This window comes from Coffea arabica, chromosome 4c (genome assembly GCF_036785885.1).
Source record: "Coffea arabica cultivar ET-39 chromosome 4c, Coffea Arabica ET-39 HiFi, whole genome shotgun sequence".
NCBI classification, from domain to species: Eukaryota; Viridiplantae; Streptophyta; class Magnoliopsida; order Gentianales; family Rubiaceae; genus Coffea; species Coffea arabica.
In genome coordinates this window covers 48,087,285-48,096,376 of record NC_092316.1, presented here as the reverse complement: position 1 = coordinate 48,096,376, position 9,092 = coordinate 48,087,285, and the positions used below count along the sequence as shown (strand labels likewise).

General features: G+C 38.1%; 1 long non-coding RNA gene across 1 annotated transcript; it reads left to right on the top strand.

Moving 5' to 3' along the window:
* Positions 1 to 624: 624 nt before the first annotated feature.
* LOC140004996 (uncharacterized) lies at positions 625 to 4,670 on the top strand. Its single transcript, XR_011812818.1, has 3 exons — positions 625 to 956; positions 3,119 to 3,199; positions 4,435 to 4,670. It is a non-coding gene; the product is annotated as an uncharacterized lncRNA (long non-coding RNA).
* Positions 4,671 to 9,092: the final 4,422 nt, after the last annotated feature.

Below are 9,092 nucleotides of genomic sequence, written 5' to 3'. Positions count from 1 at the left end.
CGATATCGTCCCATACCCAAAGAAAATAACCCCGTCCGATCTCTCACGTCACTGATCAACCAACCCAGTTGTCCCTTGACCTCCTGTCTTATTCTAGCCAAACAAAATCCCACACACTTAACACCGCCTCAACTGTGAGGACTCACAAAATTTACTTATTTAATCTCCTATTTCTAGCTTATTTAATTATTTATTTGGTCTTTTACTCCGAATATTATTTTCTAAGCTCTTGAGACCTAATTACATGGAAATATAGTTTCATTATATTTTTAAAATGACTTGTTTCAAAAATTAATTTTCGGAAGCTCGTTTTGTAAAAATAGTGAACACGTCTTTGGAAATCTTGATCGATTGAGAGTACAATAGGTTTGAAATATTGGAGACATGTACAATGGACCTAAATTAGGCATTTTAATGTTTAAATACTCAAGTGATAGTTATTAGTACTATCGTTATAAGAATTTCTCGGAAGTTTCGCGTTATTGCGCTTAAATTGGAGCACGCGCAATTTAAATTGAGGAACTTTAGACCCTTATTTTGAGACAATTAAGAGTGAATAATATTTATATGAATATAAATGCATTAGAAGTTTAGTACACTAGTGAAACAAACGCGAGAGGAATCGAGCACAAAACGCGCGCGTGCGCGCACTTTTTGCGGTTGACTTTTGTGCACCCAATCCTTAGTCATTAAGCTTCCTTTGGAAGCCTCATTTCAGACCACAATTTCTCTCTCTTGCTCCCTCATCTGGCCGAACAACAAAGCAAGAAAAACAGCTCAAGAGTTCTTCCAATTCCTCCATCAAATCTTCACCAAACCTCTTCCAATTCACTCCAAATTCGAACTACACTTAGCTTAACACTTGAGGAGTATTTTGAGCTGCAAAAGGGAGCTGAAAAGCCACGGTTTTCTGGAGCAAAGAGTGACCAAAATTTCTGATCTAATCATCCAAGAAGGTAGCAAATCATCCAACCCATAGATCTTAGTTTTTGTAAGATTTATTGCACATATAAGGTTATATAATCATGTGGGTAGTCTTGTTTATGGTATAAAATGTGAAAGTGGGCTCTATGAACTCCCACTCTTGGGTTGTTGCTGATTTGATGTTGGATGATGAAATTAATGGTGGTTTAGTGCTTATATTAGTAGATTAATGTTGTATTGTTGGTAGAAAATCAAAGGAGGTGCTTGGAGCAAAAGTGACCGTTTTACCCCTGCCTTGTCCGACCGTTTTCGTGCCAGATTTTGAGATTCTAATGAATTGATTATGTTGTTTATCTATTATTGTAAGTGTGTACAAAATTTCATTGAAAAATAACATGATTTGGTTGGTCAAATGAATTGATTTCGAAAGTTAGCAAATCTGGAAAATGAATCCCGTATTGCCCAGGCAGTCATTTTGTAACGGCCATAACTCTTTGTTCCGATGTCGAAATCAAGTGCCGTTTGCGGCATTGGAAACTAGACATTCCTAGCTTTCCATTGGTACCAAATTCACGTTCTGGTTCCACTTGAGTGAGCCACACCATTCGATTGAATATCACTGTCCTGTTTCGTTGCTCTCCAGGAGACAGGACAGAAATTGCTTCTTGATGCTCAAAAACGAGCTATTTGTGAATGGAATTTGAAAATGGTTTCTTCTGAGAAAATTCATCTTTATAAGAGAGCTTTCCAACGCCATCAACCACGTCCAATTCCAAGTTGAATTGAGTGAGTTGTGGCCAAAGTTTGAAACTGCTACAGTGATAGAATTTTCCACTTGGACAGATTTGTAACTAACAATGATTTGGGACTTGTTGTTTTGGAAACTTTGATGTCTGACATCTACCAAACTTTATATTAGATGTTCCTTGGACTTTGTTTTACAAATAAACCAGATTTGGGTCGGTTGCTTTGGACAAAATGTTTAAAAAGGAAAGAAGAGCTAGAAGACAGTTTTACCTTGGAAAATTTCTTGAACTTTGATGGTTTAGTTAACTACCTTCCCGTGTGAATTTTCAAATGAAATTTGATAGAAGAGTAATCCTCATATGGAGGTTTAATTGTACAAAATTTGGTAATATTCTAAGACCATTTTGATATGCAAATGATGTCACAAAATTCGCTCATCGAATCTGGAAAACTTTTCGTTTTCTCTTAGCCAAATGGTCAAATCTGATTTGGAGAGTTTTATTTCTAGAATTTGGATGTCAATGGTCTTTAAATTGCTCAGTGGATGTTTATGAACTCTTGGTTTCAATAATGGAGAGATTTGAAACTGATTTCATGGTACAAAAAGTTTGTAAACAAAAGAAAAGTGAGAAGGTAGTTTAGCCTTGAAACTCTTCATAAACTTTGGTTGTTTTAATGACTACCTTACCGTGTGAGTTTTTGTACGAAACTTAGTAGAAATGTTGTTCACACATGGAAGATTTAGTGTACCAAGTTTGATGTATTTCTAATGCCAACTTGATGACCAAATGATATTTCGAATCTAGTTTTAAACCTGGAAAATAGCCCAACAGTCTTAACTTTTTCAGCAACTTGGAGGTACTATATCTTGGTGCTCGAAACTCCATTTCTCGTTCCGCTTGTTTTGTTATACTCTTGGATTGCAACACTAATTGATTTCCAAATTTCAAAGGTTAGTTCAAAACAAGTGAATTTTGCCGAATTTCTAAAGTTGGCCAAAAACCAACTTAAATCTGTCTTGGTAATTCAAGTTACCAACTTTGAGCCAAAATTTGAGTGCCTTTCACTTACATTCGTGAAAAAGTGTCTTCTAAGAACTTTTAGTACTTTGAAAGAGGATTCCAACAGTACCAAGTTTTCCAATTTTGGACTTGTGGAGAGTGAAATATGATTTTTCAAATATTGCTTGTTAAATCTGGAATTTTCTAACTTAAAGGAAACTAAGGGTTTCAAACCCTCCATTTTCCTTCAATATCATTTGATCGTTTTACATTTGATTTCAAAGATGGAAATCAGATTTGTCTTGTATTTTAAAACCCACTTTTGAACCTCGAGTTACACGAACTCTTAGACTCGTCTCTGCGTTAATTTCTTAGATTGTACTAGTGTACAATTTTCCTCGATAATTAGAATGATTTTGAGTGGTAGTTGATTATTGTTTGCTCAGGCACTCGAGGGAATCTCCCAGAGGAACTCGGAGCGGACACCTAAGACGCTTGTTTAAGAACTACTCGCTTGTTTTGACTAGGTGAGTGTTCCATATAGGAATACGTAGTCGAATAAGTCTAGGACACGCTTATGTCATGATTATTAAGTGTTAAGTGCTATATGTTAAGTATTTACCACACTCATGCATATTTGAATAATGTATACTTGAATTACTCGACATGAAACACCTGAAGTATGTATATTTGAACTATTCGATATGAAACCCTTGAAGAGCATATTTACGTGACTACTTGAACTATTCGATATGAAATGCTTAAAGAGCATACTTATGTGATTACTTGAAATACTAGATATGAAATGTTTGGAGAGCATATTTACATGATGTGTTTAAATGATTAATTATGCTATGGAAGCATAAGTCGGTTGGAGTGAATCTCCTCGACTCTTACGTGGTGAAAGTGAAAAACGGCCAATGGCGGCCTATTGAAATGACACATGTCTACCAATTAACCGTAATTACCGTTTACCGTTTACCGTTAACCGTGTTTACTTACCGTTTTCTAATCTATTTGGTTACTTGCTTACTTGGTTATCTGCTTACGTGATCACCAACTTACTTGGTTACTTGACCACCTGATTACTTGATTATCATGAATCACATGTTATATGAAGCTGTCCATCATTATTAGGCGAGTGTGTACTTTACCTCACTCGACCTACTCAAATGATGAATTTTACCTTTTGTCGAATTACTTGGTTACCTGTGCATGTTGTAAGCTCTAAGCTGAACTTGGGCCCTGCCCTTGGTTACTGACCTACTCGAGCCAGGACTGGGCTCGGTCGGGTAGGTTGGAACCCTGGGCCACCGTTTCGGTATACTCGAGTATTACCACTGGAGGGATAAGGCGATGGCCAGACCGTACCGTGGGGATCGGAAGTCATAAGGTGCAGATGACCGACAGAGTTCCACTGGAACACCGTATCCTACCGTATATGTTTACCTTGTATCATGATAATTGTTTCATGCTAAAATGTCAACATGAAATCCTGAACTATGCCTGTGATATGCTCCATACCTGTTACCTGACCAATGTACTTATATCATGATACCTGTCTCATGATAAATGTCTCGTATCATGATAAATGTCTCAAATTACTCGTACAATGATTATCACCTCATGATAACACGCCATTGTGTAACATTGAACCATGCATATGATATGCCCAACTTACTTGATTTATTTGAACTGTTAGAGTGTCTTGGAACCTCACTGGGCTGTGTAGCTCATCCCACGTTGTGGTTTTCTTTTACAGGGTTCGAGACCAAGGGTGCTCGTGAGTAGTACTAGATTGTTTTCTTTTGAAAACTTTAAGTTATATTATAACGGATGGCTATTGTACCCTTTTCCGTTGGGTTGTATTTAAGCTTGGAAGCTGCATAATTGTAAGTGTGAGATATTTGGAGTACTTTAATTATGTATTGAAGTTACTTAAAGTATTTCGAGCTTTTGAATGATGGATTGTAGTGAGTCCTGGCGAGAGCTGGGCAGGCGTCCCGCGGATACCCTTTGGTTCGCCTTAGGGAGAAGTGGGGGCGTTACATCAACTCTGAAGTACTCGGGCACAAGAATCCGAAAGAAGACAATTCATCTCTCAAGTTGGCCAGTCCCAAGAGTAAACCATCTACATTCGAAATTCCTACCAGACGTACCTATCTATGATCCTCAGATATCATGAGAGAGATTTACGGCCTATAACATTCACAATTCAGAGCTTAGGCTCAAACGAGCACTTAATCCTTCATACCTATTCACTACTTAGTCCAGGCTCACTCCGCGCAGAGACCACGCGAAGCAGGCTCTGATACCAACTGTGACAGCCCCACCTCCCCCTAAGACGAACCAAAGGGTCCGGCGGACCGCCTGCCCAGCTCTCGCCGGGACTCAGTCGATCACTTCCATCCTCGAGCAAAACCAGATCCAGCCCATACAAAAAATATAGCAATGATCCAAAAACTTAAACGAAACTTATATACATTACGATCTCAAAAGAAGTACAACCGTCGAATATACAAAGGTTTCAAATCCACCATACAACTAGCCCGTGCCAAGCACTAGGGCGAGAACCATTACAAGAAAAATCAAAAGCTAGACCAGTTAGTCTATACAGATCTCTCGTCCTTGCATACCTTCCCCTGTTAAGAAAAACAAAACTAAAGGGATGAGCTAAAAGCTCAGTGAGGTTCCGAACACATAATAAAACAATCAATCCAATACACTAACATGGCATATCACTACTTCACGAAACATTTACAATGGAAAGCGATAAAACATTCATGAAAACGATACGGCTCACAGGAAGCAATTCATTCGATCATTCATTCGTTCTCCTGACATTTCCCCTTATTCCTCCAATCATTTGAAAGTTTCATTTTTGTAAATAAACCCTCGTTCGTTCGTTCATTCGTTCATTTCATTCACCCTCTCCTGGACATTGTCCAGGCTCCACCAACCTCCACCGACCTACAAAGGTAATACTCGAGTATACCAAAACGTTCACTCAAGTTACCATATCGCCCGACCGAGTCCGCTTCTGGCTCGAGTCGATCGGTAACAAGGGGCAGTGGCCAGTTCAGCCAAAAGACTTACATTCATGCGCAACTAGCATTTCAATTATTAAATCCTTGAAAATTGCACAGTTATTTAGGTCGAGTGCGATAAAGTACACCCTCGCCTAGAAAGCTCATTTTGGAAATCATTAAAAGCACTTAACACGTTATCAATCAATAATACAAGTTATGAAGTCAAGAAGCATTTAATAAACAAGGAACACTCACCGAACTATGCAAAATAACGTGCAAAATATCCTTCTGGATAGAATCCTTAATCACCGAGAAAACCTAAGATTGAACGAGAAAGAATATAGCACAACCAATTAGGTGAAATCCAAAAAACCCAATAAATGATGAGTAAACGCATAAAAATGACTTTAAAGCGAAACGGGGCATTTGGACTGATGGTCGGAAATATCAAGGGTTTCATAAACCAAACGTAAAACTAAACTAAAAGGGTTATAAAATTTTGCGGCAAAAAAAACACTTGGACCAAAACTAGCCTTCAAGTAAAAATTTCGGCAGCAAATCCCTTGTGTTTACCTATTTTCCAGCCATTAATGGCTTCATTATTTCCTCAAATCAGTCCCAACATCTCACACAAAATAAGCTCATTTCCAAAAGCCGTTCACTAGGCTTAAAGTCATTCAAGTACACAATTTAGCTAGGAAAATGACTAGATTCCAATAAACACAATAAGACTCGAATACAAGTCATAAACCAATGTCAAATACTACCGAAATAGGATTCCATAAGCATACATAAACAATAGAGGAAACCAGAAAAATCCAGAAATGATTTAGCTTTAACCCTAAAAAAAACAGTTTTTGACCTCATTTTGCGGTAATGGCACCAAAGGTACTACGATTATCGGATGAAGATACAAGACCCACCGTTTCAAAGCAAAAAGATAGGGATACAATATTACAGAAGGTCGCTTAACCCAGTTTCGAGTGTAACCAGGTCAAAAATGCAAGAAACTACACCAGAATCGGAAAAATAGATTCGCAGAACACGTTCTAGTTCAAACATCATAACTCAGCCTACCCAAGTCCAAATCCAGAAATTCCAAAACCAGCTGTAAGTTAAGAAACAGGGCTATATTTTATCAGAAGACCTCAACAACCAATTCGGAAGCAATTCCAGCCAAAACAACCAATTACAGGCGCAATTCTAGCATTCAGGTAAAACCAGGACAGCAAGGGTAATTTCGCCTTTTCTCATTCTACGCTACTCCGATTGACCTGAAATTTTGTAGACACCTCTAAAATGTCATTCCCTACAGCTTTTATGTTTTAATCCAAGGCCAATTCGGCCTCTAACTAGGAGATATAAATTCGGGCAGAATGTAACCATTAGAACCCTGATTTTTTCAATTTTCTTCCAAACCAGAAATTGGTTGCAATCATCCACTTTTTCCACCTTCTAGAATCATTATATACCATTTCCAATCATCATAGATAGCCACACAATCATGTTCATATTAAAACAGAAAAATCCCCAAAAATAATAAAACTTCATCACTTCAACCACAAATCAAGAAATAATCCATAAACTTGCATCTCATACTACCACTAATCATGATTTAAGCATCAATTAAGGGAGGAGGGTGGTTCTTCACAACTCACCTTAGAAACAAGAGAGAGAGAGCAATAGGTCCTCTTAGCTTTCCAAATAACTCCACAAATCAACTCACTAACACTAATTGAAGAGGTTTTATGGAGAAATTGCAAGTTTCAATGGTTGGTTGGATGGATTTGAGCTAAATGGAAGCAAAACTTGAAGAGTTTCTTTCTTTCTTTGTGAGAGAGAGAGTCGGCCAAAGAGGAGAGAAAAATGGTGAATTTTAGTTAATTTTGTGATTTATTTGGTCAATGGTAAGAAAAGGAATAGTAGTCTTACAAGTCACTCCAATCAAATGGTGACACTTGTCACCCCATTAATGTTTGCCTAACTTTTGTCTCCCTCATACCAATCCACTTAGCATCCTCTACTTATCTCTCAACACCCGGTAAATTAAATCCACTATCCAAAACTTAACCTAGTTGACCGAAGTTTTCCGAACTTTTCGCACCAGTGGGTCCCACGTCCGGTATACGCTCTTAATTTCTCAAAAACTATCCGATACTAGAAAAATCATCCAAAAACTATATTTACTCATAAAAATTATTTTCCCAATTTCTCAAATCAATAAAATGTAGAAAAACGGGCAATTATAAGAAAAAAATAAAACTGAGTACTTTAAAGCAAAATTACAGGCTCTCACACCAACAATATAAAGTAAATAAAATTCGATTGCAAATCATTTGACTCTCAATATAGCAGAGCAGAAAAAAAATGGAACAAGATTGATGCCGTAGTCCATCCTTTTAGAGAAGGGACGATTAGATGAAAGACACCTACATATGGACCCTCAGGAAATAAAAACGATTGTGGAATGGACGGCACCGACATCGTCCATGGAACTGCGATAGTTTCTTTGGTTAGTTAATTATTATCGACGGTTCATTTCGGGCATTCAACCATCGCTACTCCGCTAACTGACTTGTTGAACAAGAGTAAGATGTGGACGTGCATGACGGATTACAAACCAGCGTTTAATACACTAAAGCATGCAGTGACGAAAGAGCCGGTCTTGACATTGCTCGATTTTATTAAGTTATTTGAGGTGGATGTCGAAACATTCGACATAGCTTTTGGAGGTATTTTAATGCAAGATGATTATCCGATTGCTTATAGGAGTTATAAATTAAGTGGTGTTGAAAAGCGGTGACCGACGCATGAGAAGAAAATTTTAGCAGTCGTATATTACTTGCAAGTTTCTAAGCACTGCCTCAAGGCCGCCATATCGTTTAAGATCAGGACAGATAATTGTGCGGTGAGCTTCCATCAAATGCAGAAGCAGCTATCAAGCAAGAAAACAAGGTGGCTGGATTATTTAGCAGAATTCAAATAAGAACTTGAGTAGAACTCGGGCAAGACAACTTTCACGACTGATATCCTAAGTCACAAGAGTGTCATTGCGCTCTTATACATAGCTGAAGTTCAACTCTTGGAGTGCATCAAGTAGAGGTCACAGTACGAATATCGGGTACAAACTCTCTTGGAGTTAGCCGATGGCGGAGAAATGAAGAAATATTTACTTGAGGACATAATTTTCTATGTGAAGAACCAGTAGATTTACGTGCCCGACTGGGGGCACTTGAGAAAGGATATTATTAAGGAGTGTTACAATAGTCGGTATACTGGCAATCCCAACACGTGTCGCATGCTGTCTCTCGTGCAAGAATGCTAATAATTGGCGAACCTTATGGACTATGTCAATGATTAAATGCGGACTTGTCTTGGGTGCTAGTATGAC